Source organism: Triticum dicoccoides, chromosome 3A, assembly GCF_002162155.2.
Source record: "Triticum dicoccoides isolate Atlit2015 ecotype Zavitan chromosome 3A, WEW_v2.0, whole genome shotgun sequence".
Taxonomy (NCBI): Eukaryota; Viridiplantae; Streptophyta; class Magnoliopsida; order Poales; family Poaceae; genus Triticum; species Triticum dicoccoides.
Window position 1 is genome coordinate 144,599,164 of NC_041384.1, and position 19,881 is coordinate 144,619,044.

Sequence of the window (19,881 nt, forward strand, 5' to 3'; positions counted from 1 at the left end):
AAAATGCGGTACCAGTTAATGATAGAGGAAATAATCACACTTTCAACTCATTTAGTGAGCCTGCTTCACCTAATTGTGCCAAGTATTGACTAACATGCTCCCATGTGGTTTTTGTGCCCTCTCCATTGAACTTAACAAAATCTGGAATCTTATATCCCGGAGGGCACTGGATGGCATCAAAGTACTCGGGGTACGGCTTTTGGTAAATCTGATTCCGAGGTAACTCCGATTCCGAGGTAACTCAACTCCAAAATTCTCTCAAAGCATCTTAGCCATCTCCTCTCTAAGATTAGCTAGACCATCATCCACAGTGGATGATGCAACTTGTGGCAGCGGCATAGGAGGAGTAGGACTACTAGCAGTAGGTATGAACTGGGGCACGTATGCCGAACTATAGTTCGGTAATGGCCGAGTGGTTGTAGCTGTAGGTAGGGTTTGGTTCGGCGTTCCCACTGAACCTGGCATGCTCATAATAGGATTGATGGGTGCAGTCACAATCTGATTTGTTTGGGTAGGATAATAAGCCATCGGCACGGGAGGCGCCGATGCAATAGGTAAATCCAGATTAGGGTTTTGCACACTAGCAGCTACACCATCATTACCACTAGACGATTGAGACGTATTCTTCTGAGCATTAGTATTTTCTATGAAAGTTTGGTACCATCAGCAATACGACTTTCAATCTCAGCCCACTGCTCAGGAGAAAAGGCAGTACTTACAGAGGGTATAACCTGCTCGGCTTGAAGAGGAGGGAACTTGATTTCTTCAATCGGAGTGATGTTGCCATGGCTATCCTTCTTGAACTTTGCAAGGAACTCCTGCAAGTCCTTTTCCTCGCGCGCCTTCTTGTACTCCTCATAAACTTGGCGTTGATCGGCCGATATCTCATCAAGACTGGGCTTAATGATGTTATCGGCATCTACCTCAGATGGCTTGGGAATATCAGACATGGTGGATGATGATGATTGATCTTCTTTCCCCAGCGGAGTCGCCAAAAAGTGTGTTAACACACGAACATGTCACGTGTACCCTCGACGCCGGGGGTGATGCACCGCAGCTCACGTCGAAGGAGACCCGACCAACAGCGCGATACGCAAGACAATCGGCGGGCGCTTTTGCAGACCCGAAACCCCGCGCACCCGGGAGGGACCCCGTCAGGGATTGCGGCGGCTATGGGCTGCCCTAGGTCGATTCGCTCGCCCCTAGAGCCTCGGGATTCGCACCTCTCAAACACGAAGAACAGCGAAGAACGAGAGAGAAAAACGATGGAGAGATAAAACGTAGATGAAAAAGTAGTATATTGATTTGTTCGATTGTGTGTTGTTTAATCGGCCGTCACCCCTTAGATATATAAGAGGCGACTGGACTTCCCGTGCAAGGAAAAGTCTTCGATTCACGTCCAAAACCCTAGTCAAATTCGGATTGGTTTTATCCGAACTTTCCAAAACTGTTCGGTTTAAACTAGCTGCACCTTGCGGGTCTTTTTTGTGGTGGTAAACCATCTCGGATGAAAACGAGCCCAAAAGCAATCTTGACCGTTTCGACGAGACGAACAACTTTCATGTTGAAGGTTTTTTGATCAGATGTCATCTTGAGGGTTAAATCGGTCGCGCAAAACAGGCTATTCCCTCGCGCTACCCATCAGACATGTGTCTGGTGAGGCGCGCCACATCTCGCCTCGTGACAGGGCTGCACTCCGATTGCTCTAACTTTTGCATACGAACTCGGATTTGGACGATTTTTATATCAAAATCAATCGTTTCGACGAGACGCACAACTTCCGTGTAGGACATTTCTCCATTCAAGATCATATGAATTAGCTTCTGAGCCCATCTTCAACTTCTCATCATCTTGACTATCACAACCTCCACCTCGGTAGGCCTTCCACCCGGGTAAGCTTTCCGTACGGACAAGGTTTCACCCCAGCAAGATTTTTACACCGGCAAGGATTCCTCCCTAGCTCGGTAAGGTTTCTACCCCGGCAAGAGTTCCTCCTCGGCAAGATTTCACACCGGCAAGCTTCTCCGCCGGCAAGCTTTCCACGTCGGCAAGCCCTCACATCGGCAAGGTTTTACCCCGGCAAGGTTTCATTCAGCCGGCAAAGGCCGAATACTTTCTCACTCAGGGCCGGTCCGCGAAGTGTTCCCTCTAACTTTTGCATACAAACCTGGATTCGTGACCATGCCAAAATCTGGTGTCAACACGTCCGAAGACAAGACTCTCTCCTCTGCCGCCGAAGACGATGACAAGGAGGAGGAAGAAAGCACCTCTCCCCCTGATGGGGGGAGGAAGAAGAGGGCGGCCTCCAAAAATATGGAGGCGGAGGCGCCCAAGAGGGGAAAGGGTCCCCCTGCGGATAACTCCGCGTCAGACGTCGACAGCAGCCCGGAGCGACGCCCCCGAAACAAGCCTCTGGCCGCGTCGTAAGTACTAAAAACCCACATATGTCCATGCATCCGGCCTCTCTTGCTTCGTAATATAATATGTTGACTTATGCCATTGCAGTCTCGCCCACAACAGCTCCATGCGATCCTCATCAAGAGGCTCGTTCGATTCGAAGGCGATGTCCAGCGAGTCACCACCGGCCGCTCACGTTCCCACGGCCAAGGGCGGCGACGAGGTGTTGTCCCAAAGGACCTTCCCCGGCCAGGGAGAGGTTCAGGAGGCCGCCATGGTGACTCCAGAGGGCAAAACCTCGGCTGTCGGACACAAGGGGGAGCAGACCCCCATGGCGACTAAGGATGGGAGCTTTGCTCAGTTCGGCTCCCAGCCGAATACAAGTCCGGAGACCTATATAGCTCCGGAATCCGGCGAGCAACCTCCTTCGAAAGAAGGGGGTGTGCCTATTTTGCCGGTGATCTCTGTCCAACCAGAGGCACCGAATAATCTGCTGGAAACGCTACGAGGCGCTTCCATTGTGGATGAACACCGTATCCTTATGGGTACGGTTATTGAGAGGGTTCAGTCCATCAAGAGCAGACTAACTGAAGCCTGAAGTAGCCTACTGACAGGTTTTGAGGTAAGCAACACAAAAGTGAAAATCCCAATATAGTCAGTAGCCCCTAAGACACTGTCCGGTGTTCGAAAAGAAGAGCCGGACAAAGGATCAATTTATTTTCGTAGGAAACTATCTAAATATGTCTTATATGAATAAGCAGGCGTCGTTGCTGGCCGCGACCTCACACACTGCCGAAGTCTCCGGACTAAAATAGAGACTGGAGCGGGCCGAGGAGGAGCCCGGCAAAGCAAGGAACCAGCTAGAAGACAAGCAAGGTATGTACTCACTGGCTGTATATTCAGAAAGAATAAATAATGCATATTGACCATAGTGCCATGATATGTGTAGGAGCGGCGACCGAGGTCGAGGTCCTTAAACAAGCCCTGGCCCAGGCCGAGGAGAAAGCTGCCAAGGAAAAAGCTGCCCGTGAGAAGCACGAGGCCCGGCTTGATGAGGTCCAGCAATAGCTCCAGGATGCGGTGAAGAAATGCAAATCCTTGGAGCGCGATGTTTCGGCTCGAGAGACCGAACTCGCTATGGCCCGCCGAAGCATGGAAGAGGCCTAGATTGAGGCCCAGGGCGCCCTCCAGGAGATCCAGGAGGCCAAGAAAATTGTGGCGAGTAAGGCATTTAGTATGCAAAGCAAATATGTGAAGAAGAAGTATCTCTTACTAACCCGGGTTCGGAGTTCTCCAGGGGCGTTTGCGGATCTGCCGTTGCTACCTCTTGAGCACTGCATTGGTTTTCCCTTGAAGAGGAAAGGGTGATGCAGTAAAGCAGCGTAAGTATTTCCCTCAGTTTTTGAGAACCAAGGTATCAATCCAGTAGGAGAACACGCGCGAGTCACCTCGTACCTACACAAACAAATAAGAACCTCGCAACCAACGCGATAAAGGGGTTGTCAATCCCTTCACGGCCACTTGCAAGAGTGAGATCTGATAGAGATAATAATAATAATAAGATAAATGCTTTTGGTATTTTTATGATATAAATTGAAATTAAAGATTGCAAAATAAACTATATTGGAAACTTGTATGATGGAGAATAGACCCGGGGGCCATAGGTTTCACTAGTGGCTTCTCTCAAGATAGCATAAGTATTGCGGTGGGTGAAAAAATTACTGTCGAGCAATTGATAGAAAATCGAATAATTATGAGAATATCTAGGTATGATCATGTATATAGGCATCACGTCCATGAAAACTAGACCGACTCCTGCCTGCATCTAATACTATTACTCCACACATCGACCGCTATGCAACATGCATCTAGAGTATTATGTTCATAAGAACAGAGTAACACTTTAAGAAACATGACATGATATAGAGGGATAAACTCATGCAATATGATATAAACCCCATCTTTTTATCCTCGATGGCAACAATACAATACGTGTCGTTTCCCTTTCTGTCACTGGGATCAAGCACCGCAAGATTGAACCCAAAGCTAAGCACTTCTCCCATTGCAAGAAAGATCAATCTAGTAGGCCGAACCAAACTGATAATTCGAAGAGACTTGCAAAGATAAACCAATCATACATAAAAGAATTCAGAGAAGATTCAAATATTGTTCATAGATAGACTTGATCATAAACCCACAATTCATCGGATCTCGACAAACACACCGCAAAAGAAGATTACATCGAATAGATCTCCAAGAGAATTGAGGAGAACTTTTTATTGAGATCCAAAGAGAGAGAAGAAGCCATCTAGCTACTAGCTATGGACCCGAAGGTCTGAGGTAAACTACTCACACATCATCGGAGGGACTATGGAGTTGATGTAGAGGCCCTCCATGATCAATGCCCCCTCCGGCGGAGCTCTAGAAAAGGCCCCAAGATGGGATCTCTTGGGTACAAAAGGTTGAGGTGGTGGAAATAGGGTTTTTTGGTGCTCCTGGATGTTTTCGGGGTATGTGAACATATATAGAAGGAAGAAGTAGGTTGGTTGAGCCATGAGGGGCCCACGAGGGGGAGGGCGTGCCCAAGGGGGTAGGCGCACCCCCTGCCTCGTGGCCGCCTCGTTCTTTTATTGACATCCACTCCAAGTCCTCTAGATCACGTTTGTTCCAAAAATCACGTTCCCGAAGGTTTCATTCCGTTTGGACTTTGTTTGATATTTCGTTTCTACGAAACACTGAAATAGGCAAAAAAACAGCAATTTGGGTTGGGCCTTTGGTTAATAGGTTAGTCCCAAAAGTAATATAAAAATGTAAAATAAAGCCCATTAACATCCAAACTAGATAATATAATAGCATGGAACAATAAAAAATTATAGATACATTGGATACGTATCAAGCATCCCCAAGCTTAATTCCTGCTCGCCCTCGAGTAGGTAAATGATAATAACAGAATTTTTGATGTGGAATGCTTTCTAGAATATTCTTCAATGTATTTTTATCTATTGTGTCATGAATGTTCAGATCCGGAAGATTCAAGATAAAAGTTTATTGTTGACATAAAAATAGTAATACTCCAAGTATGTTAATCAAGCAATTATGTCTTGCCAAAATACCATAGCCAAAGAAAACTTATCCCTACAAAGTCATATAGTTTGGCCATGCTTCATTTTCGTCACACAAAATTCTCTCATCATGCACAACCCCAATGACAAGCCAAGCAATTGTTTCATACTTAGCCTTTTCAAACTCCTTCAACTTTTACGCAATACATGAGTGCGAGCCATGGACATAGCACTATGGGTGGAATAGAATATGATGATTGAGGTTGTGTGAGAAGACAAAAAGCACTACAAAAAAGACACATCCGTGACATTTTGGGCCGAACGAAAAAAAAATGTCATACATATGACACTTCTATGACGATAATTGTGACAAAACCCGGTACCATCATAGATGTGGTGGGTTCCTACTTCTATGACAAAAAATCATGACAGAAAATGGGCTTTTCGTCCTGGGCGGGCCGGAGACGCAGTTGCATGACATTCTTTGGGCCGTCCATGACGGAAAAAACCATGGTAGAAGCGAGGGGGAGGAAAATTTCGGGGAGTTCCCGGTTACGGTGGGAGGTCGGGGGCCGAGCGATGCGCGCTTCTCTCGTACACGTACGCGCGTGTGTGGGGGCATTGGCTCTAACTGAACCCGAGCGAGGCGTTGGGCTCTAACTGAACCCGAGCGATTGCACTGCAGGCTACGCGTTACTGAACCCGAGCGATCGATCGATGGCTGTTAACCGAACCCGATTGAGCGATTCCTTCACTACTGCTGCTAACTGAAGCTGATCGATGCTGCCTCTAGATGAACAGTGAGTGTTGCGGGGGGTTTGGATGAACAGTTCCCGGTGGGGGTGGATGAACAGGACCCCGTGGTGTTGCCTCTGGATGAACAGGACCACGATTGATCCAGCCGGTTGGGGCTGGATGAACAGGACCCCGTGGAGGGCTGGATGAACAGGACCACCCCATGGAGGGCAGAATGAACAGTAGACGGTGGAGGGAAGGATGAACAGTAGCCCATGGAGGGGTGGTTGAACAGGAGCCCGTGGAGAGGGCTGGTTGAATAGTAGCCGGTGGAGTAGCGCACGGTGGAGGCTGGATGAACAGGAGCCCGTGGATCAACAATCGCAGGTGGAGGCTGGAGGAGGTCGACGGTGGATGAACAGTAGCTCGTGGAGGCTAGAGGGGGTCGACGGTGGAGATGAACAATATCCCGTGGAGTCCCGTTTTGCGGTACGCCACACCCCTCCCGATGAACAGGACCCCCGTTTCGACCGTAGCGCTCGAACACAAGTATGTTTCGTCCGTTTTGTGGTACGCCACACCCCTCCCGATCAACAGGACCCCCGTTTCGACTGTAGGAGGTCCATTTCGACCATAGGAGGTCCGTTTCCTCCGTTTTGCGGTATGCCAGACCCCTCCCGATGAACAGGATCCCGTTTCGAACGTGGCCGGTCGAACACAAGGCCGTTTCCTCCGTTCTGTGGTACGCCAGGCCTCGTTTCCATCGCTTGTTCCGTCCAAGCCCTCCCAATGAACACGACGCATTCCGTTGCCTCCCCATGAACACGACGCATTTCGTTGCCTCCCCATGAACACGACGCATTCCGTTGCCTCCCCATGAACACAACGACGATGTTGTTTCTCCATTCCGACCCAGCCATGTACACGAGCCCTGGCCGTACGTATGCGCGAGTAGGCGTTCGAGACCCCGCCCGTATGTACACATACGTGGCCGTATTTTCTTTCTTGCACCCTGGCCGCTATACGTACATGTACATCCTATGTGTGCGCCTCTACTATGACACGTGCGCGCCTCTCCATCGACCAGTATATATGTATGTACACGTTCGCGACCAGAATGACAACGCTACGTACGCTTCGACCAGGTGGGTCCCGACTGTCAGGCACTTCCTTGCGTGTGAAGATGTAGCTGGTGGGTCCCAGCAGTCAGGAGGGCAAAATACGGTGGCTCGTCCGGTGGGTCCCCGCTGTCAGGTGGAGGAGTAATTATTTTGCATGTAATAAGGAGGCACTTCCTTGCTGTGGCCGTGGACCCAGCTGTCATCCTCTCCACGTACGGTCCACGTCTGATGGAAGTCGTTCCTTCACCATGTTGACCACGCCGCGCCAAGAGCACCAGGGCGGTGGACAACAGCGAGGCCTAGGAAGGGGAGTAGAGGAGTACGAGGGTTCACTGGTTCGCTACGGTGTGAGGCTGCCGTCGCCGCAGAATAACAGGGGTGTGGGTGAGTAGAGGGATGGCCTGGCCAGCGGTGGGAGTAGTAGGGGGCGGTGAGGCCTCCGCCGCATCGCAGCCGGCCACGGGAGGCAGGAGCACGAGCCACGACCGGCGCTGGTTTTGGCGGCTGGAGCAAGAAGACCAGAGGTTGAAGAAGCACTACGGCCGTTGGATGGACATCGTACGGTCACTTGAGCTAGAATCATGCATATTGACTAAGTTGACAAAGCCCTCCATCCCCGTCAACTTAGTAGGCCCACAAGTCAGCCTCCCACCAAGGTGGGTCCCAGCTAGCAGGGGGGTATTCATTTCTTTGAGCGTAATAAGGAGGCACTTCCTTGCGTGCGAAGATATAGCTGGTGGGTCCGAGCTGTCAGTGGCGGTAACGTTTTTTTCACGAAATATAGATGCCCTTTCGGTGGGTCCCTGATGTCAGGTGGAGGAATCATTATTTTGCGCGTAATAAGGAGGGATTTCCTTGTGTGCAGCCGTGGACCCAGCTGTCGGCCTCTCCACGTATAGTCCACTTCAGATGCATGTCGGTCGTTGACCATGTTGACCAGGCCGCGCTGAGAGCACCAGGGCGGTGGACGACAGCGAGGCCTAGGAAGGGAACGACACGGAGGCAGGGAAGACTCGACAGTGGTTTCCCACGCGGAGGGGAGTACGATTGTACGAGGGTTTACTAGTTCGTCTGTCGTTGCCGGAGAATAACAGCATGTGTGGGTGAGTAGAGGGATGGCTAGGCCAGCGATGGGAGTACGGTGGGGCGGTGAGGCCTGCGCGGCAGCATAGCCGGCCGCGGGGAGGAGGGAGCAGGTAGTCCCGCCGGCTCTTGTTTGAGCGGCTAGAGCAGGAAGAGAAGAGATTGAAGAAGCACGACGGCCGTTCGATGGACATCCAACAGTCACTGCTTGTGTGTCAACCTTTTTTTTAGGAAAGCCTCGAATCTGTAGAAAACAGCATACAACCCATCTTCCATTATTTCTAATAATTTACAGCGCATTTGCTAATTCTTAAGGTTTTTTTGGAGCCCATATTCTTTTTGTTAGCATTACAGCCCATATTGTGGCTACGGTAAAAAACTTAACAAAATTTTGCATATTTCGGTGCGGTCCGAACTGTTTTTAATCCCGAAATTTCGACTCACATTCAAACTGATTTTAAAAATAAATGTATATCAATATAAAATCCAACAAATTCTCAACGCATAAAAAATAATGTAATTTAAAATCTCGAAATTAAAAAAAGTTATTTTAAACTAATTGCCGGTTTGATGTGTTTTAAAAATGTACAACCCATTTCTCATTACTGATGGGCCATTTTCTCGGCCAGCCGAATGAAGCTCTCCTTGTCTTGAAAGATTTGCAGCCCAACAGGCCTGACAAAGCGACTTACTTGGCAAATCACAAAAAAAACTGGGTTGTGGTCGTGGACCCAGCTATCAGCCTCTCCACGTACAGTACTCTTCCGATGGAAGTCGGTCGTTGACCACATTGACCACGCCGCGCCGAGAGCACCATGGCGGTGGACGACAGCAAGGCCTAGGAAGGGGACGACGCGGAGCCGGGGAAGACGCGACAGTGGATGCCCACGCGGAGAGGAGTACGAGGGTTCACTGGTTCGGCTGCAGCGTGAGGCTGTCGTCGCCGCAGAATAACAGGGGGTGTGGGTGAGTAGAGGGATATCATGGGCCAGCGGTGGGAGTAGTAGGGGGCGGTGAGGCCTCCACGGCATCACAGCCGGCCATGAGAGGTTGGAGCATGCGGCACAACCGGCGCAGCTTTGGGCGGCTGGTGCAAGAAGACCAGAGGTTGAAGAAGCACTATGGCCGTTGGATGGACATCGTACGGTCACCGGAGCTAGAATCATTCATATTGACTAAGTTGACAAAGCCCTCCATCCTCATCAACTTAGTAGGCACACAAGTCAGCCTCCCACCAGGTTGGGTCCCAGCTAGCAGGGGGAGCATTCATTTTTCTGTGCGTACTAAGGAGGCACTTCCGATGGGTCCGAGCTGACAGCGGGGGGGGGGACGTTTTTTTCACGAAATACGATGGTCCGCCCGGTGGGTCCCAGTAGTCAGGGGCAAACTTTTTTTTCGCGAAATACGGTGGCCCGTACGGTGGGTCCCAGCAGTCAGGGGGAAACGTTTTTTCCGCGAAATACTGGTGGCCCGTCCGGTGGGTCCCTGCTTTCAAGTGGAGGAATAATTATTTTGCGCGTAATAAGGAGGCACTTCCTTGCGGCTGCCGTCGACCCACCTGTCAGCCTCTCCATGTACATTACTCTTCCGATGGAAGTCGGTCGTTAACCACATTGACCACGCCGCACCGAGAGCACCACGGCGGTGGACGACGGCGAGGCCTAGGAAGGGGATGACGCGGAGCCGGGGAAGACGCGGCAGTGGATGCCCACACGGAGAGGAGTACGAGGGTTCACTGGTTGGGCTGCGGTGTGAGGTTGTCGTCGCCACAGAATAACAGGGGGAGTGGGTGAGTGGAGGGATGGCCTGGCCAGCGGTGGGAGTAGTATGGGGACGGTGAGGCCTCCGCGGAAGCATAGCCGGCCACGGGAGGCAGGAGCATGCGGCACGACCGGCGCTGTTTTGGGCAGCTGGGGTAAGAAGACCAGAGGTTGAAGAAGCACTACGGCCGCTGGATGGACATCGTTGACCACGCCGCGCCGAGAGCACCAGGGCCGTGGACGACGACGAGGCCTACGAAGGGAACGACACGGAGCCGGGGAAGACACGACAGTGGCTGCCCACACGGTGGAGAGTACGAGGGTTGACTGGTTCGGCTGCCGTCGCCGGAAAAATAACAGGAGGTGTGGGTGAGTAGAGGGATAGACAGGCCAGGGATGCGAGTATGATGGGGCCGTGAGGCCTTCCCGGCAGCACTGCCGGCCACGGGAGGCGGGAGCAGGCGGTTCCGACGGTGCTGGTTTGGGCGGCTGGGGCAGGAAGATCAGAGACTGAAGAAGCACGATTGCCGTTAGATTGACATCTAACGGTCTGACGTTGGTAGAGTCGATTGTTGACTAAGTTTCTTTTTTGAGAAACCTTGTGTACATATGAACTTAGTAGGTCCACAAGTCAGCCTCCAAATCTGTGGCAGACAACATAAAGCCCATTTGCTATTTTTTATAATTTGCAGCCCATTTCTAATTCTTAAGTAATTTATTACATCCCATTTTTTGCCCAGGACCACGGTCAAAAAGTCCAACCTTATTTTGCATATTTCGGTGGAGTCCGAACTGTTGTAATCCCGAAATGATAAACATTTTTTAAGAACTTATTGATTTGCCAAAAAAAATCATTTTGTTTTTGTAAGCAAATAAGACGTGGGACAATTTAGTTGGTTTAAGGGAAAACCAGTGGTAAAAACATCAGCGCTGGGTGGGAAAAAACAACAAAAATAAGGATGTAAATATGAAAAGGGAATTTTATGTGTTTTCAATATAATGATACGTGTATATGAACTAGTAAAACTATAGGTAGAGATTAGAAAACGGATGTAGGACATGCGTTTCAAGAGGAAAATAGAACTGGGTTTTGTGTTTGATTCAGTAAAAAAACTGCCTGCGGATGTTGTAAGACAAAATATAACTAACGCTGGCGGGCCAGAGGCCAGTAGATACCAGTAGATACCTACTGGATCTTTGTGCCCCGTTGTCGTCATGGGATGGGCCTGTTAAAAACGAAACAACCCTGGGCAATCTACAGCCCAGTTGAAACTTGCTTGACCTGAAAAAACAATATACGTGCTAAATAAACGAGAGAATTCTGCAAGTACAGACTGATAACTGGGATGCAGCACGGATATTGTTTTTTATCGTGATAATAAGTGCATGCACTTGTTTCGAAAAAATTGGAGAACTGGGAATTCGAACGGCGGGTGCTTATGCTACCATCAAATAAAAATCAGGTGCCTGAAAATTCATTTCGAAACAAATGATTCAACTTTATATCCACGTCAACCCTCGGCATGATGGTTGGAAGCAAATGCAAGTTCATACCAAAAGATCGTTAACAACAATACCAACTTGTGGACGACAAGGTAGTACAACTACCAATACCAAACTAACTTATAATCTTTTTACTCCTGGCCCTAGTGTTCGTCTGGTAGAAAATCTTGCAGAGGACCAGCTCCCACTCCTTCTCTTGCTCCAGGTCCCCGAGGTGGTACTGGTGCATCACCCAGTTGGTCCTCTGCTGGTCGAAGTTCTTGTTGGTGTGCAGCACCAGAACCTTTTTTGCTGCCCGTCTGCCGGCCGTTGACCATCACCGGCAAGGTATTGCCGGTCTTGTGCCACATCGTGTGCATGCCACACTCCGACAGTATCTTGCGACACGTCCACATGCCCCTTTTGAACGCCCTGGAATTGTGTTGGAAGAAATGCTTCCTTAGGCCACTCAGTGTGATACCTGCAGTATTGTGGAATACAGGTTTTAGTGTACCTAGTTGGCATTTTCATAACATCTTTGGCATGTTGCAGTCACTTGTTTCACTTTTTATTAACTGTCAAATTGTAATTGCTTCACCAGGTCTACGTCTAAAAAGAAAAATAGATCTATAAACAAAGGAATATGTTTGTGCAAGTAGACGGCAGATCGGTGTCTTATCTGGAAGTTTCTCAGGTTGGGTGTAACATATGCCGTGCTCGCTGTCGATGGTTGGTATGAACAAATCGATGAGAGACTGAAATCTCACGCTGTCAGCACTCACTTCTGCATAGCATCTCCCTCATCATTATCAGTACATCCTACGCAGGTGAGTTAGGATGCACTTGATCCCAGGAAGGTATCTATCCTTCAAACCAGAGGAGTGCTTCAAACTAACAACAGTACATAATATCCAACAAAAGAGGGTCGTGCTACAGCAGCAGAATACATGGCTCAGTCTAGATATCAGCACGAATCAAGTTGTGCATATTTGCTATTGGCATGAACCACATCGCCGCATGTCGGGTTTGCAAAAGCCATCCATCGCATGGAAGCTTGATGCCTTTCACACACTGAAGATTATCTGGCAACAAGCTGTGTCGACGAATCTCTGGATATGTGATTCATGAAACCCATGGTATGGTGTGTAAACACAGCTCCCCCCTCGCGAATGGAAGTTTCAAAGCACAGTAATCATCGCTAGTGATATGATCGATGATTGGTTGGATGATCGGATAATTGAGCCCGAGGAACAAGGAGTGGTTGCCGAGGCTATAAACCCGCGTCTAGTTGAATACGCTTGGCCCAACGGAGCTGGGGTCTTTCTCAAACACGAAGCAGCCATAGCCATCAATGTCACGAACGCCCCACGCATTGTACTGCATGTGGTTTGATGTAATGGTTTGGTCAATTTGGTACGTGCAAATGAGCATCAAATGACCGCCGTCAACTGAACGAGCAATAAACCACCACACATCGGCTGGTATGATTCCAGGTCCTGGAATCATGAAGGCCAGCGCATTTGCGTCTGCTGCAACAATTCAAATTGGAGACCAAAAGGACAAAAATAAACAATCATGTTCAGAGTATGTGTGGAATTAAGATTATTATAATAGTGACACATATCATAGAGAGAGAATTGCAATGTCGTGGTCATAATCATACCCCAAGTTAAAAAAATAAGCCAATGGCTTTCATATTCTAGCAATATGTCATGGTTCAAACATCATGTAACAATGAGAGGAAAATAGCTATGACAACGCCTACTCATATTCTTCCATAGCACTTACTACTGCTGTTCTCATATCAACTCTAAGCAATAACATGTGTTGTTATAAAAATCTTGTAAACGAGAGTAACGTATAGCAATCATGATGTTATGCTCATAATATGTATTCTAACAATCATTAGATGCCAATTGTTCTCATATCCACTCTAACAATAACATGTGTGGTCATAAAAATCTAGGAAATGAGAGGACCATATAGAAATGATGTGGTTATAGACATGCTATGCATTTTAAATTTGTAACAGATGAACAGGTACTCGTATTCATAAGGTAAAGTTGAGATGAGATAGAACAATTACACGACGATAGATTCCACCAATATAGGTAGCCAATATGTGCGTCGACCGCGTAAACGATGCCATCATGCACTATAGCATCAGACAGAAATGTTTCCTCAATAGGATTGATGATGAGCCATAACCATGTATGGTGACCGGATTCCAGATAGACTAATCCCTTGTTGAACAAGGCAATGAGCTTGTAATCCATGTAGTCTTCTGATGTTGTGGGCACTTTGCAGATTACAACTTTCTGCAAACAGAGGTCGAGCCAAAAGCTTGACGCATCTCGTGTGTAGTAGGCAGGAGTGTCCGGCGGGCTGCGAGGCTCGATGGCGGCGGTATCCAACGATGGAAGGGTGATCTCCCGCTGGGTGTAGATATCCACGAGACGCCACGGACTACCGGTGTGGTGGATGAGGACGTTCCAGTTGGCCTTCATGCCCGCCCAGTAGTGGCCGCGCATGAAGGACAGGTGGACGGGTAGTGGTAGCATGTCGAGGGGCACCACGGCAACCTCCGTAGGATTGTCAAGTCAGTGTCTGGGCCACCTGCGAGGATCGGGCATCAGCAAGCAGGGTGTCTTGAAAAGAGCCGGTCGGTTGCAGACGAGTAGACGGTACAAAGACACTGAGCATGCGGCCAGACGGACGGTGCTGAGTAGGTCCATACGACTACAGATCTGCTCCAAGAGAACATCAGGGAGGGAATTCCAATCGCGGCTCTGCGTGTCAGTCGGTTCTGCCATTGGGGTTTTTGGTGCCTGCGAGCTAGCGGGAAGTGGATTCGGGCGGGCGAGCGAAGAAGCTTCTCCTCGTGTGGCCGAGCAGTGAGCGGGGGGATATGGTACATGCGAGCTACCAAGGAAGATGGCGCGGGCGGGCGAGCAGTGAGCAGGGGTAAATGGTGTGCGGCCGACGATGGGGAAGAGAGGAGGAAGAAGAAGAGACTAGTTGAATAGTTCTCTCTGACCGAGATGGGGAATAAATGGATCGCGAGGACTTCCTTTCTACAGTATCCATATGCCTCTACGCTCACTTCACTCATTTTGCTCCGTACCTAGTCACTTATTGAAATCTGTAGAAAGACAAATATTCCGTATTTGGGAACAGAGGGAGGCTTTTACTCTGTACTATTTGGGAACAGAGTGAGTATCACCATATGGAGGGAACAGAGGAAGCTTGAAATATGAACATGTCAATGGGAGGGAGTAAGCCCCATGCATGCATGCATGCAACATGCAACACTCACACGTACACATGAACGCACGCAACACTCATGCACCCATGCGGCACACAGCACACGACGCAACACACACGCTCACGCTCAAGTTCTCAACCTACTCCCTACGTACGTGAAAGACTGTACATTTAGAGATTTACACATTGACCAGGGCATAATTAACTCCCAAAAGTAGCAGACTTATGTGTGCATGCGACCATTGAGATAAGAGGATTAAATGAAGGCCGTTGCATGCTGTAATTAAGGATAGACATGTAGCCTATACCTACAGCACAAGTTGGTGCATTAGTCAATCAATATCGATTTAGATTAAAGGATAAACACATTGGAAGTGTAGATGTACATCATGTAGTACACTCTTTGTTGGAAGACCGAGGGAGGACACGTGCATGCACTCACATACACATCCAGGGCGGTTCACGCGCAAGGGTTGGACTCGTGTCGCGCCTGCGTAAAGTTTTGTTTAACTGATTTCTTTGCTCTGTCAACTGATAGGTGGGACCCAGAAACCAGGTGACAATTTAACCAGTCAACAAAGTGCCACGTCGACTATGTGGCCGATCAGTAGGGGGCAATACGGTGCTCTACGATGAGCTAGTGATCGCATAATCGCCGCAAAACTATATATAGTGATCGTAAAGAGCGTACTGTTACATACGTTGGCCGCCAGTGTATTTTTTTCATTTCAAATTAAGCCATATTAATCGGAAAGGACGCAGTATGGACTACTACTACTACTACTAGTACTGCTTTGATGTGTCCCGTCAACTCGCCGAACGAGGAGAATCTTGCTTACTACGCCTCTCCCTCGCCCACACGTGTGGTGGTTCGCAGGAAGAGGAGAGTGTTTTGACTACAGCGCCCTCTCCCTCTCCCTCGCCCTCGCCCTCGCGGTGGACGTGCAGCAGTTCAATCGGTGTCAGATTGCCAGAAGCATATTGTACTGTAGTATCATCATTGTTGGACCTTCCGAAGAGGCGAAGAGCCAAGTGCAAGGTTCACACGAGTACAAACAGTTGAACCTCCCGAAGAGGCAAAGAGCCAAGCGTAAGGTTTTATAGGAGTTTTCGTCCTAGTAGGAGTGTACTAGTACAACTATAGCGAACGATGCTATTGTATGATGCCGCCACGTCACGTATATCCAAAGATGTGCCACCTTTTTTCTCAGAGTGTGTTGGAGCCCGTGCAACAACCACACAAGTTGCACGTACACATAACACATTTACTAGTAATAAATTCTAAATGACAAATGCCAGTATGCCACACAAGTTCATCTCCAACTCATGTGATAAATTTGTGCATGACTAGTCTACATATATTCACAGCGCTACCGTTCACAATTACCGTACTCCACTTACACATTATAGATGGGCTACATGTCCTCCTCCAGGTTCCAGTCCCAGGTGTTCTTCATGGATGGCACGATCCATAGCGGTGGGCAACGGGAATCATTGTCGCAGCTTTCTAGTCCGGTTCCACACGATGGAGACTCATCCAAGCTGAAGCGGCATAAATCAGGGATAGCGTGTCCCAGCATGTCGTTCATCCGGCGGTGCGCACTGAAGACACAACCATGCTTCATGAACGGCAGGCCTTCCGTGTCGTGCACGGAAGGTGGCATACGCTTCACAATGGGGTAGCTGTCCTCGATGAAAAGCGAGTACTCTCCAAGAGTGTTCCTCGGCACCCACGTAGCATCACGGGGGTCAAACTCGGCGCCGTTCATCTGGTACACGCGGCATCCCAGATCTGTACACATGGTGACATACATAGTCAAGGTCCATGCATAATAATGTTGTGCTCAAATGTGGCGGTCAGTAATACTGTGCAGCAAATAGTACTACTCCGGTATAGAGGAAGTAAAATAACCGGCTTATTATATATAGCCACTCTTGGCTACATGGATGAGATAGTAATACATGGAAAAACAAAAATGGTGGCAGCTAGTGGGTTCAAGTCTTCAAGGGTCTAGCTAGCTATACACGTCCTCCAAGGTAAAAAGTACTCCTACTAGTACTACAAAGTATACTACTAGTACAATAATGAAAGAGAAGGCGAGAGGGTTAAAAAATGGAATACCTGGGTAGATGGTGACGGTCCGATCATGGTAGATTATGTGACCATGTTGCACATCAGTGGTACCATGGGTAACGACTGCTAAGATAGTTGATCCCAATATGCCAAAGTCAGCTACAAGGTTCCAGGTTAGACTGAATCGCGGATGCAAATGCACATCCAGGATCGGCGATCTTATTTTGATCGGGGGATGACTAGTCCCTGCAAAATAATGGAGTACCGTTAGGGATGCAAATGATGGTTTGTGCATTCCGTTTGTAATCTCCCGTACCGTAGGATGTCAACCAGGTGAAACAAGTCTCCTGGCTTGTCACCGTGAAGATGCGGCCTAGATGGCGCACGGCGTCTTCGAATGTGTAGGGGTACAAATCTGCCGCCGCCAACATGCGCCAGCCTCTGCCGTTACTGCCTCCTGCATTGATGGCAATCCTTATGTCGAACACCGCGATGAGATAGTAATCGTCGTACCCGCATCGCTTTGTCGGCGGGTCCGCAATTGCTATCTTCTTCAATCTCATGTAGGCATCATCATACGTATTCTTGCCTAGCCAGTTCGGAAGGCCGATCCCAATGGTGGAGAAGGGGTCTACCGGAATGGCCGCACTACTGTGGATGTTGTGCAAAATGATGGTGGTATCCGGCCAGAGGTATGCAAGCCAATCTTCGTTGGCACCGACCCATACCTATATATAAGACGGCGGGCAGCGAAGAAATTAAGGGATGGAAATGGAATAACTAAGTACTACATGATCAAACTCCATTACCGACCTGCTCATCGGACAAAATCTGACTACCTCTCAACGTCGGCAACTCTAGCGGAGTCAACATGCAACCATGGCCAGGGAGCGGTGGACTATTCGAAGGATTGTCCCATAGAAGAACCTTCTCCTCGAGGATGCATGGAAGACCAACAAGCATGGCCTGTTTAAGCAGCATCTTGAAAAAGTTAGTGCAGGAAGCACCGAGTCTTGCGATGGTGGGGACGTCGGAGCGGCATGCGATTTCTCCCACAGGATCATCGTCCAAGGTCTCCCAGCCCCGACGAGGAGGAGAACCGCCTGGCGAATCCATGGGAGCAGCGACGAACTGCCTTCTCTTCGAGGGGAGGGGAACTGGCGAGGAGCAGATAAGAGCGTAGTAATCGCAGGGCCTCGTCCCTTCCAACTGTAGATCGTTCCTCAGCGAAGGGGTAAGGCTATTATTTACTACTAGTACTCCCTCCGATTCTTTTTACTCTCCGCATAAGAGCAGACCCGGATACCAAGGCAGGGGCTCGTTGCATGCTTTCTGGACGGAAATACCCCTGGCGCATGGATGGGAGGAGTTAGCAGCTATAAATGCCCCATGCAGCCCATTGGTTGTCCGCCCGCGTTCTCCTCTCTCTGCATGCTGCATGGATGTCTCCCTCTCTCTCACATGACTGCATGCGGTGGCGCTGGCCTATGAGAAGCTCGCATGGAGATAGAAATCTTCTCTCTAGAAGAGATTTTTTTTGAAAGAAATGGATTATGGAACGTTATGGGATTGCATTATACTGTAAATAATAGCACTAGTAAGAAAATTTTGGCACTAGGTAGTAGTTTTTGGCATGGATTAAGAAATTTTGGGTATGTTTTTGCCATTTTTTGTACACGCCAACTAGTGTCAAAAAACGTCTTACATTATGTGACGGAGGAGTACGTACTCGTACTATAGTAGTACTAGTACTACTTTTCTCAACTAGTAGTGCGATGTACTGTACTTCTAGTCTAGTCTAGTATAGTGCACCAGTTTTGAACTCTTGAATCTCAGGGCCAAGGAGCTACAGTTGGAAGTGGAGGGTACTACTGTTCTCTAGAACCATCGCTGTACTATCAATGCAGGGGAAGTACACCTACGTAGTGGCCTAGTGGGTACTCTCGGTGCTCTATTCAGCCGCTCCTCTCATGTAGCTGGCCTACTCAGCCGCTCTTCTCATGCACACACTAGCAGCCTGTTTATCGGCGACGGTTACTGCGGGGGCAGAACATTTGAGATATTTGATACAGCGAGAGTAGGCTTTTCCCTTACATTTGTGGAGGTGTAATGGATCCCGTCGAACTTTGTTAGTAGTTCCTTCTTTATGAATGAGATGAAGCAAAGCTTTTGCCTCCGTTTCAAAAAAACACAGCAAGAGGAATTTCTTTTATAGTAGAGCCGATAATGGAGTGAAGTCCATGCATGCAACACCACAACCTACAGAGTAGTAGTAGAGCACTTTACGTACAGAGCCATATTGCACACTTCCCAATGCCCCGCCAAGCTTTTCCGGCTCCTCGGGCTTAATTGGGAGGCGCTAGCTTAAATATGCTACTAGCTGGAAGCTACAAGCGAGGTGCGGCTAGGGCGAGCACGCAAGCCACGGGATGCTGGAAAGGAAAACTTGTTCACGTGGCTAGGCTATCCAGTGCACCCAGATTGTGGGGCCGCACGTCCGTTTGACTTCAAAACTCAAACTACCCATGTAAAATATTGGCTCGCATCGAAGTGTAGTAGTACTATTTTAAAAAAAAGGCCGTCGTGCGTTCGGCCGGGATCAAACCCACAAAACAAGGTATACACTCCCGCGACCACTAGTAGTACTCATTGGAGTACAACACAACCTAGAATCGCCTTTTGTCGCTAGTAGTACGTACATTGTTCCTTACAAGAAACCCCTAAGAGCATGGTTAATAGTATAGCCAGCTGCTGGCTATAAGCCAGTGCCATGTCATCTACAGCCCATCTTATAGCCAACATGTAGTAGTAGTTTATTTCTTATAGCCCGCTGACTCAGCTCTATTGTACTTGCTCTAATAATGCAAGAAACCGCTAAAATGCCAAGAAACTACTACCAATTG